The sequence below is a fragment of the Gymnoscopelus microlampas genome (assembly GCF_963454915.1).
Source record: "Gymnoscopelus microlampas genome assembly, chromosome: 24".
In the NCBI taxonomy this organism is placed as follows: Eukaryota; Metazoa; Chordata; class Actinopteri; order Myctophiformes; family Myctophidae; genus Gymnoscopelus; species Gymnoscopelus microlampas.
Genome location: NC_139961.1, coordinates 27,539,516 through 27,553,669, shown reverse-complemented (window position 1 = coordinate 27,553,669; position 14,154 = coordinate 27,539,516). Strand labels below are relative to the sequence as shown.

At 41.0% G+C, this 14,154-nt stretch overlaps 1 long non-coding RNA gene across 3 annotated transcripts; it reads left to right on the top strand.

The window, feature by feature from the left end:
• Nucleotides 1-12,752: 12,752 nt before the first annotated feature.
• Nucleotides 12,753-14,154, top strand: LOC311040739. Of its 3 annotated transcripts, XR_014600299.1 has the most exons (6): nucleotides 12,753-12,809; nucleotides 12,881-12,931; nucleotides 13,203-13,398; nucleotides 13,587-13,639; nucleotides 13,861-13,997; nucleotides 14,108-14,154. It is a non-coding gene; the product is annotated as an uncharacterized lncRNA (long non-coding RNA). The 3 variants fall into 3 exon arrangements; XR_014600300.1 differs by having other exon boundaries at nucleotides 12,781-12,931; XR_014600301.1 differs by having other exon boundaries at nucleotides 12,781-12,931; nucleotides 13,191-13,398.

Here is a 14,154-nt window from a genome sequence, read left to right as displayed (position 1 = left end):
AATATGTGCGGAACCAGTATGTGCGCAATGAAACCCATTCTATCAGGTCTCGCTAGGACGCACCTCACTAGCCAACACACAAGAGGGGGTTGGGGTGTATTTGCGCTGGGTGAAACCAGCGCAAATAATTGGTCTATATGCCATTATGCTATGACTCATGAGTACTCTGTCTTTGTTGTGTCTTATAGTCCATTTAAAATAATTATGCAATGCGACTACTAATAAAAGAGTGAAAACAGTGAAGTACTGCATTCTTGACTCTCACGTGTCAGTTTGAAAACATGTAGGCTACTGTACTACATCATTACATATTTTGATGGGTTTACAATTATTGAATTAACTGAATGCCAGATATATGTAGTTAGGTAGTAGCATGTTGTAAATAGTACCACTGTATTCCTCATCCTTGAAAATGTAGGATTAGTCACCAGAATCAAGATCCTAGGTTGTCTAGCACCTGAGTTATTGGTAAAATGACAGCAGGTGGTGGCCATTTTGGAAAATGGCTGCCATAGTTACCACAGGACAAAACTGCGATGGCCCTATAGCCAAAAATGTTCCTTATGGCATGCCCTAACGGTGTGCCAAATGTCATGCTTTTATCGTAAAGTGTACGATTTTTGCTCGAAACGGCCGGACTAATATTGTGTTGAGTTTATGGACGGTTAGCTTGGTTTGTTATCAGTTCATGAAATACAGATTGAAAAGTATTATAAAAAAATGACAAACATCACTGAGTGTTAATTAGGTGTGTAAGCCTATTAGTGATCTGTTTAATGTTTTGTTTCAAATACACTTTCTTTTCTCTTTTTATCCCACGATTTTTGTAACCCATTTTTTTTCACCCAGTGCCAATTGACTAAGCTGTAATCCTGGGCACTACTCTCCCTCTGCCAGCCTGGGGGAGAGCCCCGAACTGAGCTCAATGAGCTTGTAGAACTGCTATTAAAAAATATATGTATTGAATATGTATATTCTTTTAAAGCGAACATTTGTAACTCATATCTTTGCTTCTAGGCGGGGGTCCCTGGAACAACATGGTCTCCCCTACGTCCGTGTTCAAATACATATCACTTTGGGGGTCCTTGACATGAAAAAGTTTGAGAACCACTGATATAGCATCATTTTTTAAAACAATTTGTAGACTCCCTCAGAAGCAAAGATTTGAGTTACAAATGTCCACTTAAAAATATATAAATATATATTCAACAATTTGCACATATTTTCACGACAAAGATAGCATATCTACAAGCGCATAGCCAGCCAAGGATATGAAGACTGACAGAGGAATTCCCCCAATCACATGACACCCCTCTACTACTTGCCCCGCCCGTTCTCTGTCTCTGCCACATTCTCTGCTGTGAATCCCTATTCCCACAGAACCAACCTGGCAACCTGCACTGCAGCTGCACTGCAGGAGAGATCACTGAGAGTGACAGAGTCACAGAGCCCAAACAAATTAATACTAATCTAAATACATATGGAAGCCACACAAGACAGCACACACACCTTGCCCATCATCTCAGTCTTGCCAGAGGGCTAAGCGTTCCTTTCTGATAACATTGGTGAGTTGCTACAAACTTTTGTTAGCTACTTTAGCAGCTAAGCAGGTGTTTTGTAGTGATACAAGGACAGGACCATTGCTAAAAATGCATTGCTTGATTTGTTTACCTCTTGTTCAGCATAAGGTATATTGAAGGACTTTGAATGAAGGAAATGTATTTCTGCAACAAAGGAATGTGGTGCTATGGATAATAAGAACAAACTAAACCAGAGTTGAGTTTGCTACTCTTTCTGTAAAGTGTGTTGAAAATGAAAGAATAAGTGATGATGTCGAAGTCATCTGCCTTAATTCATTGTAAAGTAATTATAGTAATGCTGACTGATCGTCAAAGCCATGTTAAAAAGCACTTTCAGTACAGTTTGAATGTTCTATTATTTAAATTTGGAGCTTAAGTGAGCTAGTGTTATGATAGCCACCTGTTGTTCTTACACACAGTATGGGAAACTAACAGAGTCTTTTATTTGTTTTTGTACTGTCTTGCCAGTTCTTACGTTGATCTTTGGATCGTAATCAATTCATGATCAGTTCAAGTCTTATATCTTTCGGTGGGGACCGCTACACACAACTTGATGAAATTGTCTGAAAATTCCAATGCACTGCATGATTCTTTGATGCCTCTTATTCCACATGATGAACAAGAAAGGCAAAATGATTGGTTCTCAAAGGTCAATAAATATAAAGATGGATTCATTAAAGATGTTGATGCCTGGTTCTCAGTAGCCAGAGAACCCCCAAGCCAACCTCAGCTAGAGGCTCATGACAGGCCTACTGAAAGGCCCCAGCAGCAGAAGTAAAAGTAAAGCAAGTAAAAGTCTGGAATTCAAAATGTACTCGAGTTAAAAGTACAGAAGTATTGGCATCAAAATGTACTTTTTGCAGAAATGTCCCATTTCAAGTTTTCAAAATGTATAAAAATCTTTTGAAAATAGCAGATCTACAAGCTCACAATGTGTCGCATCGCGATGCATTATGAGCTTGTAGATCGGCTATAACTATTTTCAAAAGGTTTTTATGCATTTGAAAACTTGAAAAGGGACATTCTACATGAATACTTTTACTTTTGGTACTTTAAGTACATATACTTTGGTACTTTATGCCATTACTTTTTTACTTTTACTCAAGTCAATTTAGAATTCTGGTTTTACTTACGTATTTCTATATTGCAGTATTGATTGTTTTACTTAAGTAAAACATTTGAGTACTTTTTCCACTACTGGTCTATCAGGGGTGTCAATTGGGTATAGCAAGGTTTGGCATTATTTTCAATCATACATGCAAGCATTAAAAGGATATGCTGCTTGCTATTTTCCAAATGGAATAGTTACAAGACATGTGCTTCATAAAATAAAATCATGAATGTGATCTATGTCTACAGCATTGATTATTATGTTATTAAATTACTGTAAAATAACTACAAATTCAAATTAGAACAAAATGATGGCTTTCACAAGGTATTATATTCTCCACAACACTTGTATTCCCTCTATCTTGACAAATGGTATATTCCCCGGTTCAGTAGGTCAGCACAGGTTAGAGAGTTAGATCCCAGTCTATTCAGCCAAAACCAAAGCATTTAAAACCCTTGCTGCCATTTCTGTTGTTGTGCCAGGCAAGCATTGTCTGTAAGTGTGACTCTATTGATTATTAACTCCTTAGACCTGTATTAGTTAACTTTGTTGTGTGAAGGTGATTTGGGATGTCTTCTTATGCTTAGATTTACACAACCATGTGGGTTACATAAGTTGTTGTTTGTGTTATTTTTCTTTTGAGAGATTATTGTTTAATGGGATTTGGTACATTGCCGTGCTGTCTAATTTGTGGTTATGACGGATATGTTGTAACTAATCAACTGCACCACAAATGATCTGTGTTTATTAGTATGGACTATAGTAATCTCCCAACTTTATTCTTCTTCTTCTTTCTTTCTAGATAATCTGTATTTTGCCGCGCTACTCCTCCCACAGTTTGTGCCTGAGAGACTGCACAGTATGCTTATTTAGTCTGCCGATCACATAATCACCTCTGTGTCCTGTACAGACCACCATCGAAGGCCGGTCTCTTGATGTGGGACCTGAGACGAGGAAGTGGCTGCACGTCATTGAGCTGGACGTCTAACGATGACACACGAAAGAAAAGGACGCCTGAGTATCACTTCTGTTTGTAATCTATGTAATATCTGTTTGTTTATGTTTGTAATATATATTTCATTTTGTTGATTTGCAGTGACCTTTGGAGTTGCATCATGGCGAGGTAACTACACAATCCAAACCGCACACACACACAGGCACACCGGAAAAAGTGGAGTGGATTCCTGGAGCTATCCCCCCCCCCCCTACTCTCTCACACAAACACGGTGTACAGCTGGTTGCCTCATTCATTCGTTCGCCACCACGGTAAAGGTCGTGGGGCATTTTTATTTTGTCTTTATTTCATTTTGGTTAACCAAGGTTTCAATACATTTGTGAATAACCTGTTTTGAAGGAACAGTGGGTTGTGAATAGTGACTTTCTGTGAACTGACACTGAACTGCGTGGTATTGGACAAACTGTGGACTGGATTGGGGATTATTTTACAATACAAAGTCAAACTGAGGTTTTTTGTGTCTGTGTATTTCATTCATTCTGTTGTTTATTGAGTTGAAGGTATTCTTTTGTGGGTAATCAATCCCTGGTTTCAGGTTTTAAGGTTCATTTGGTTCTACTAATTGTGCATTTAAATCCTGTGTAAGGTTGGCTTTTAAAAAAGTGTTTTTTTTGTCCAGACTGGACTAAATTCGTGTTAGGCTTTGGCCTAACTGGCACCCCAAACAGTAATATCAAAGCTAAACCGTTACATAAAAAGTGGCACCCCAGATGTTTAAAAGGACCTCGATCTCAAGCAAAAACAACTGAGTTCACAGGTGCAAAACCGGATCATTTTCAACAAACAAAGGAACAAACAAGCAAAACTGTGCAAACAAGCTCAGTGGGAAATAACAATTTTATTTATTCAAACGCGATCAAAAAGGGAACATTTGCAATTTCAAAATGGAAAAGTTTGATGGAAACTTGTGGGTCTTTGATGAAATAGAAACTCAGCACCCGTGTTGGTGTCAAACCCACCACCCTAAAACAAATCATCACCACCACCACCACCACCCTCAAACAATGTCAACTCAAGCTAACCAGCCTCAAATATATGAACCGGATGGAAATTCACCTGCAGTAAGTGAAATAAATCAGATCAATGAACCGGATGGAAATTCACCTGCAATAAGTGAAATAAATCAGATCAATGAACCGGATGGAAATTCACCTGCAATAAGTGAAATAAATCAGATCAATGAACCGGATGGACATTCAACTGCAATGAGTGAGCATGAACTGGAAATTGAAACGCCATACTGAAGTTCTGAGGGTTGTAAATACTGCTCTGCCCCTATTGTACACAATTTGGAACACACTCAATCATCAGTAGCAACATGCTTGAAAAATCTGGAGACCATGTATACAGAAATATTAACACTACTTCAGTGGCTGGAACTGCTGTTCAAACCACACTACAAACCAGTTCTCCTGTCATACCACCTACTGCACCATCTGGTAAGGCGCATCAACATCTGCAGTCCACGCTACGCACTGGTGGAGGTACACGTCGGGAGAACGTACAAGGTGACCTGCGAGGAGGATTTATGGGCAAATCTCCCATTAAACTCCAATTAACCACCTTTGGACAGCGTGAGGACACCTCAGATCTATTGCGTTATTTGGAAAAGTGCCGTGACTTTCTCGCCATGCAGCCCCTGTTGGATGAGGAACTCATTGTGACACTCAGGAATGTGTTTCATGGCACTGCCAGAGACTAGTGGGATGTAGTAGGCCAGGAGACCAACACCTGGGCGTGTTGGTCTATGAGGACGAATTGGCTGAGAGTTCGAACCCGAGTACAGGGTGAAGACGAAAGCCTTAGACATTTTGCCTATATGTACAGGTCTCTGTGCCAACGTTGGCAGCCTCAGATCAGTGAGGAGGACGTCATTAAACTCATTTTAGAGAATGTGAATCCTAAACTCACAAGCCAGCTGCGAAGCAGTGGAGTGAACACGGTGGATTGCGTTGGTTCGACTTGGACAACAACTAAACAACAACTTTATTTTGACGCGCTATTCCTCCCACAGTTTGGGCCTGAAGGACTGCAGTATGCTTATGCAGACTGCCTATCACATAATCACCTCTGTGTCCTGTACAGGCCACCATCGGAGGCCGGTCTCTTTGATGTGGGACCTGAGACGAGGGCGTGGCTGCACGTCATTGAGCTGGACATCTGATGATGACACACGAAAGAAGGAAAACGCCTGCGTATCACTTCAGTTTTTAATATATTGTAATATATGTATTATCTGTTTGTTTATGTTTTTAATATATGTTTCATTTTGTCTCTGTTGATTTTCAGTGACCTTTGGAGTTACATCATGGCAAGGTAACGACACAATCCAAACCCCTACCAAAGTGTGTATGTGTGCGCGATTTAGTGTTGACTATAGTAGACTATAGATCTTCCGGGTTTCTTCTTCTTTCTTTCAAGATAAAGTTTATTTTGCCGCGCTACTACTCCCGCAGTTTGGGCCTGACAGACTGCACAGTATGCTTATGCAGACTGCCTATCACATAATCACCTCTGTGTCCTGTACAGGCCACCATCGGAGGCCGGTCTCTTTGATGTGGGACCTGAGACGAGGGCGTGGCTGCACGTCATTGAGCTGGAAATCTGATGATGACACACGAAAGAAGGAAAACGCCTGCGTATCACTTCAGTTTTTAATATATTGTAATATATGTATTATCTGTTTGTTTATGTTTTTAATATATGTTTCATTTTGTCTCTCTGTTGATTTTCAGTGACCTTTCGAGTTACATCATGGCAAGGTAACGACACAATCCAAACCCCTACCAAAGTGTGTATGTGTGCGCGATTTAGTGTTGACTATAGTAGACTATAGATCTTCCGGGTTTCTTCTTCTTTTTTTCAAGATAAAGTTTATTTTGCCACGCTACTACTCCCACAGTTTGGGCCTGACAGACTGCACAGACTCTGTGTCCTGTACAGGCCACCATCGGAGGCCGGTCTCTTTGATGTGGGACCTGAGACGAGGGCGTGGCTGCACGTCATTGAGCTGGACATCTGATGATGACACACGAAAGAAGGAAAACGCCTGAGTATCACTTCAGTTTTTAATATATTGTAATATATGTATTATCTGTTTGTTTATGTTTTTAATATATGTTTCATTTTGTCTCTCTGTTGATTTTCAGTGACCTTTCGAGTTACATCATGGCAAGGTAACGACACAATCCAAACCCCTACCAAAGTGTGTATGTGTGCTCGATTTAGTGTTGACTATAGTAGACTATAGATCTTCCGGGTTTCTTCTTCTTTCTTTCAAGATAAAGTTTATTTTGCTGCGCTACTACTCCCACAGTTTGGGCCTGACAGACTGCACAGTATGCTTATGCAGACTGCCTATCACATAATCACCTCTGTGTCCTGTACAGGCCACCATCGGAGGCCGGTCTCTTTGATGTGGGACCTGAGACGAGGGCGTGGCTGCGGTCATTGAGCTGGACATCTGATGATGATCTGATGATGACACACGAAAGAAGGAAAACGCCTGAGTATCACTTCAGTTTTTAATATATTGTAATATATGTATTATCTGTTTGTTTATGTTTTTAATATATGTTTCATTTTGTCTCTCTGTTGATTTTCAGTGACCTTTCGAGTTACATCATGGCAAGGTAACGACACAATCCAAACCCCTACCAAAGTGTGTATGTGTGCGCGATTTAGTGTTGACTATAGTAGACTATAGATCTTCCGGGTTTCTTCTTCTTTCTTTCAAGATAAAGTTTATTTTGCCGCGCTACTACTCCCACAGTTTGGGCCTGACAGACTGCACAGTATGCTTATGCAGATTGCCTATCACATAATCACCTCTGTGTCCTGTACAGGCCACCATCGGAGGCCGGTCTCTTTGATGTGGGACCTGAGACGAGGGCGTGGCTGCACGTCATTGAGCTGGACATCTGATGATGACACACGAAAGAAGGAAAACGCCTGAGTATCACTTCAGTTTTTAAGATATTGTAATATATGTATTATCTGTTTGTTTATGTTTTTAATATATGTTTCATTTTGTCTCTCTGTTGATTTTCAGTGACCTTTCGAGTTGCATCATGGCAAGGTAACGACACAATCCAAACCCCTACCAAAGTGTGTATGTGTGCGCGATTTAGTGTTGACTATAGTAGACTATAGATCTTCCGGGTTTCTTCTTCTTTCTTTCAAGATAAAGTTTATTTTGCCGCGCTACTACTCCCACAGTTTGGGCCTGACAGACTGCACAGTATGCTTATGCAGACTGCCTATCACATAATCACCTCTGTGTCCTGTACAGGCTACCATCGGAGGCCGGTCTCTTTGATGTGGGACCTGAGACGAGGGCGTGGCTGCACGTCATTGAGCTGGACATCTGATGATGACACACGAAAGAAGGAAGATGCCTGAGTATCACTTCTGTTTTTAATATATGTATTATCTGTTTGTTTATGTTTTTAGACTATAGTAATCTTCCGACTTTCTTATTCTTTCTTTCAAGATAAAGTTTATTTTGCTGCGCTACTACTCCTACAGTTTGGGCCTGACAGACTGCAGAGCATGCTTATGCAGACTGCCTATCACATAATCACCTCTGTGTCCTGTACAGACCATGTGGGACCTGAGACGAGGGAGTGGCTGCACGTCATTGAGCTGGACATCTGATGATGATACACGCAAGAAGGAAGACGCCTAAGTATCACTTCTGCTTTTAATATATTGTAATATATGTATTATCTGTTTGTTTATGTTTGTAATATGTTTAATTTTGTCTCGCTGTTGATTTGCAGTGACCTTCAGATTAATCAAACTGTGTGATGAAGCAAGGGAAAGTCATTCATCATTGGTGGTTTTGCCATTACCTGAGGAGGAAATTGCAAGGCAAAATTCATGGTTTCAACCAAAAATGTATATTCTGGAAGGTTTTGTACAGGATGTACACCTGTGGCTATCAGAGGTGAAACAGCAAATGCATGTCATTATTCAGAAGGAACTACCAATACATGTCACTGTTGAAAAGGAGCCACAAACACCGGTCACTGCTGAAAGTGAAATGTGGAGTGCTGTACATTCTGATGACATTGGACCCCATGACAGTATATCAAATGTATCAAAATCCACACACAAATCCACTCCATCAAAATTATCTTCAACTTCATCTGCTCATCATAGCTCAGGCTGAAAAGGCTGCTCTCATGGAACAGGTGGCTGGCTTACACAAAAATATGAAATTGAAGCATAACAGGGACAACTCAGAATGCAAAAGGAGCAACTGTAAATGGAGACTCAGCTGGAAGCAGCAAATGCAAAGGCCCATGTACTGGAAACCATGGGCCAAGGAACTCATCAAGAGTGTCAAGTGGGACAAACTCAAAGAAAGGAGCTGCTGCTCCAAAGGAAACAACCCCATTCAACCCAAATGCAAATACATACCTACCTACCTAAAAAGGAAACAATGGAAACCACAAAGCCTCCCTCCCAGCCACAGGTTGTGAGACCAAAACAACCACTTCATGAAAAATCTGCCAAAGCTCATTACATGACAACTCTAATGCAATACTCTCTCCCCAGGCAAAATGTTCAAACCGAAAATATAATAAACCAAAATGTGCAAACTGAAAATGTACAGCTTCATGGGAAAAAGAATGTTCAAGGTCATGTCACTCACACTACACCCCCTGCAGGTGATATTTGTAATGTGCTACGAAGACAGAATGAAAAAACTGCTTTACTGGTTAAGCAAAATCTGTATTCCACTTTACCACCAAGAGACATTCCAGTTTATGATGGTGACCCATTGCAATATGAAATGTTTATCAGGGCATTTGAGAGAGGAGTGGAGAAAAAGACTGACGATTACAGTGACTGCTTACATTACTTTGAACAATATACAAAAGGCCATCCATACAAGCTCGGATAAACCTGGAGGAACAAGGCATGCAAGCTACAGGAGAGGCATGGACATCGTGCTAAGCTTTCTGACCTTGTACAATTCATAGAGAGACAGGTAAAAAATACTGTCTGACCCACTGTTTGGAAACATACAAGATGCTAAGCAAACTACAACTGTCAAAACCTCAACCATCATCAAACCAAGAGACACAAGAGACATTCCAAGAAGCAGTTTTGCCACAACAGTAACACCCATAGAAACGGCAGTGCAGTCAAATGGAGTGGAAAGAAGTGTATTCATCAGCTATCATAATGATTGTCTTTTCTGCAATAAAAGTGGTCACACATTGGAGCGGTGTCCACAGATGAAATAGAGAAGACACAGAGAGAAGATGGACTACTTAAAGGAAAAGGGAGTCTGTTTTTGGCTGTTTGAAAAGAGGACACTTAAGCAGAGACTGCACAAGTCGTTTAACCTGTGATACGTGTGAACAAAACCATCCTGATATACTCCACATTGAAGAAACCAGTGGTGAGCTGTGGATTTTTGAACTAAGGGTACTGTATTTTATGACGTCACGTGCGCAGGCATGTGCACATAGCCACTTACTAATACTGTATTCAACATGTGATTATTAATGTATTTATATTTCTTATTATTTTGTTGCATTGTTAATTTGTTGTTTTTATTTTTGTTTCAATTAATCAATTATTTTATTTTCCTTTTAGTTTTATATAAAAGCCCTTTACATAGACTCACCCACAGATAAGCAGTTAAAATAATCAGACAACTTGTCTTTGTCTTGTCTCAGAGAACTGGGTGCTCTGCTAAGCAATCCCCTTCACACTCTGCAGTGCACATTCAATTCAAGTACATGGCTTTTCTCCAGTAGCCTAATGTTATGCAAAGCAGCCAGGTAGACGCTATTGAGAATGTCTCGCCACTGACGGCGCTAACCTTCAGAGGCTATTGTTTAAACTTTAAGGTGTTAACGACCGCCGCTGACGGTGAGTGCATGTTGAGCACGCGCGAGCCCCCAGGCCCCACAGTCTCATAACTAAGGGTACGCCGTACCCGCCCGTACCCCCTAGAGCTCAACCCTGGAAGAAACGGAAAAGAAATCAATAGGAAACAATGCTGTCGTCTCACCTCACACATGTGGTCATATTGGGGCCGGTGATGAAACCTCCATCTTCTCCATAGTACCCGTTCAAGTGAAGAGCCACAGGGAGACAGTGTTGCAAACATATGCATTTTTGGACCATGGAAGCACATCCACATTCTGCACTGAAAACTTAATGAGAAGGCTAAACATTACCGGACAAAAAAATAATATTCTTCTCCGCACAATGAACCAAGTGAAGCCTGAGACCAGTCACCATATCTCAGGTTTGGAAATAGCCAAGTTGGACAAAAATGATTTCATACAACTCCCTAATGTGTTCACTCATAAAACCATGCCTGTCTCACAACACAATATTCCAAAAACAACAGGGCTTGTCACCATGGCCTTATTTGAAACATATCAAACTGCAAGAAATAGACTCTGGTGTTGACCTACTGATTGGCAGAAATGCTTCAAAGTTATTGGAACCTTTTTGGAGGTGGTTAACAGCCAGGCAGATCGACCATATGCTGTGAGGACCCTATTGGGGTGGGTCATCTATGGTCCCTTGATAGGAGACAACAATGTCAGGGATGAGACTGGCTGCACTGCTGCGGCTGTCAATCATATCATATATCCAGAAAAACAATCAGGACTTCAGTGAAAGAACAAGCAAGGAAATGGAAGCCAAGTCAGGGTAGGATGAAAGATGGACTACTGCGTGAAACAGATCTGTTCCGCAAGGTGGCTTGCCTCCCACAAGAAACGTTGGTGGTTATGTCCTCATACCCTTTCGCCATGGTCTGGAACAGCAATATTAAAGGTTACATTTTCTTTTTCTTTCAGCTAGTTCCCATCATGGCTGCACCTTCCTCGATCATCACCTGCTTGTCTCTCTCAGCACACCCTAAATTTGCTATTTGTCTTGCGTTTCAGCATCCTTCTCCCTCCGCCTCAGATAAACCATCTCTACCTCACCTCTCGCTTTATCCACCTCTCTTGCTTTATCGTCTAACCTTCTAACCTGGGCTTATACTCAAATGTAGTCATTTCTGTTCTCATCCCTCCATGTTGCTTCTAATGAGAATCGTAGCATTTTCAATCCGGCCGCCTCTAGTTCTTTGCCCTCTACTAACATGACCACTTGCCCGGTGATTTATTGACTATGGTTCACATAATTTATTTTCTGATATTGCACTAACATGTTTGTGCTGTCTTTTTCAGGTCATGTATGCCAGGGATGTGTGGTTGGAGGATGGAAAGGAGACAGAGGGTACAATTCCTAATAATTGGATCGACAGGGGTAAGGGAACCATTAGATGGCCAAATGCCAAACAAACACAACTTACAAGATGAGAAAGGACCCCCAGGAGGACTGGCTGACGTCCCAGTTAGTCAAGATAAAGATGACTTCAGGCAGGTTTTTGGATCATTTACTCAATAATTCAAGTACAAATAGTTGAATCAATGTTTACAGTTGAATTGTATAACTTCTAGTTAAAGCTTGTGAATGTGACAACTACAACCTGACCAGCCAAGCAGAGCAGGAAGAGGAGGATGTGGATGTGGTGATAAGGGAAGAGGAAACCTGTTAAAAGACAAGATGATGACTGATGTAGAGTTCATATGTTTCTCAAGTAACTTCTAAATATGAAATGTGTTAACAGAAACTGGGCCTCACATTGTAGACCATTCATGTTTTATATGACGTTTTGGACCATTATAACTTTCTTCTATAATCAATTTATAAGTCCATTGTCAAAAATGACAATCAAATGCTTTAATAAGGCTGTCTATTTTAGATATGGATATGTTTATTTTTACTTTATATTGCAGCCGTATAGGTGCCCTCCTTTCCTATCGCACCAAGGAAGTTGCAGTCCAGCCAGGACAACAATGTGTTACTCAATGCTTGTTGAGTATTGATGTCAATTTATGAAATATGATAATGATGTATTGGGTACACACAACATGAAATCAGTTACAAGCTGATTGTTATGTTTCAGACTCTGAAAATCAAGCCCTGGATGGCCTGGTGGATGTTGTGGTGGACACCATGTCTGTCGAGTTGGAGCATGCTGAGGGGTCTTGGCACAGGGAGATGTCTACACACAGTGAGTATGAATCACATTTAAGCAGTCACCTTTTGTATTTGGTATCTAAGAACATTCTTTGTCTTTTCCAGGCTCCCGACATGCAAGTGTAGCACCTCGGAGCAGAGAAATGTCCACACCCCGTGAGTATTCACTTTCTCCATTGCACCAACACATTTTAAGTACAGTCAGTACAGGGTGTTACATGTTGTGCATACTAAAGAAATCATTACCATACCTAATTCACAAGCAATGAGTAAGTAGTTACAGGCTCAATGTGTTGAACTATGTGTATCAGAGGAGATGTGTGATTGTCAACATCTAAGACCAACCAGTAGGGGTAGTCTTTTTCAGTGTGACATGGTGTTGTAGTAGTATTATGTTCAAGTATTAAGTCTTTAGTGATGGCTCCAGCCATCAGGCACAGTGATGGCTCCAGACACAGTGTCGGATACCGGCACAGCATCAGGACCAGCCACGACTCCAGGTACAGCAACAGCTCGGAGGCACTCTGTCAGGTCCAGACATGATGACAGGTCCCACCGCAGTGATGGGTCGAGGAACACGGTCAGGTCCAGACATGACAGATCCAGGGACACGGTCAGGCATGGTGAGTTGTCCAAAGGCCCCAAGTAATCAAAACCTTTACAATTCAGCAAGTAGTATCGTGCACCCCTAATTGTTACAATATGACATATTTATTATTTCTCATCTAATGTATAGTCATCTGTCTTGGAAAGTTTTAATGCAAAAATATCACTTTGTAATTTCTAAAATGTACTTTTGTTCTTATTACAGGTGCTATGCAGTGACTGAGAGGCCAACATGGGCATTCCCATTGCCAGCACAAGGTAAGTTCTGAGCTATTTCAATGAAGACCCCCAACAAACTGGGGGACACTTAATTTGCAACCCTTCTCTCTTCTGCCCATTCTCTCCTTTCTTCCTTTACTGTTCTCTCTGTCTCCTCTCCTATCGGGACACAAAAACTGCTCTTCAATTATATCAGTGTTTTGTATCATTGTAGGGTGGTGTCTATAACATGTCTCTGTGTACACTTACTTATTTTTCAGTATACCAGAAGAAAGTCCTGACCATATCAATATTCACTAAAGAACCTGCCTCTTCAGCGGCCAGTCATGTTGAGAGAATGGAGGACTTCCAGAGAGAGGAGCAACTCCTCAGTGATGTCCAAGCTTTTAATACCCTGGTAGGCTTTTCAAGAGTCTGGAAGTAATGAACAGCATAAGATGCACTCGCACACTTTTTACGTTCCTCTGGGATATGTCAGTGAAAGTTTTCATGGACTTATTCCAACAGGTGCTGCAACTTTCCCGTTATAGAGGGAAGGACGTTAAGGACTGTGT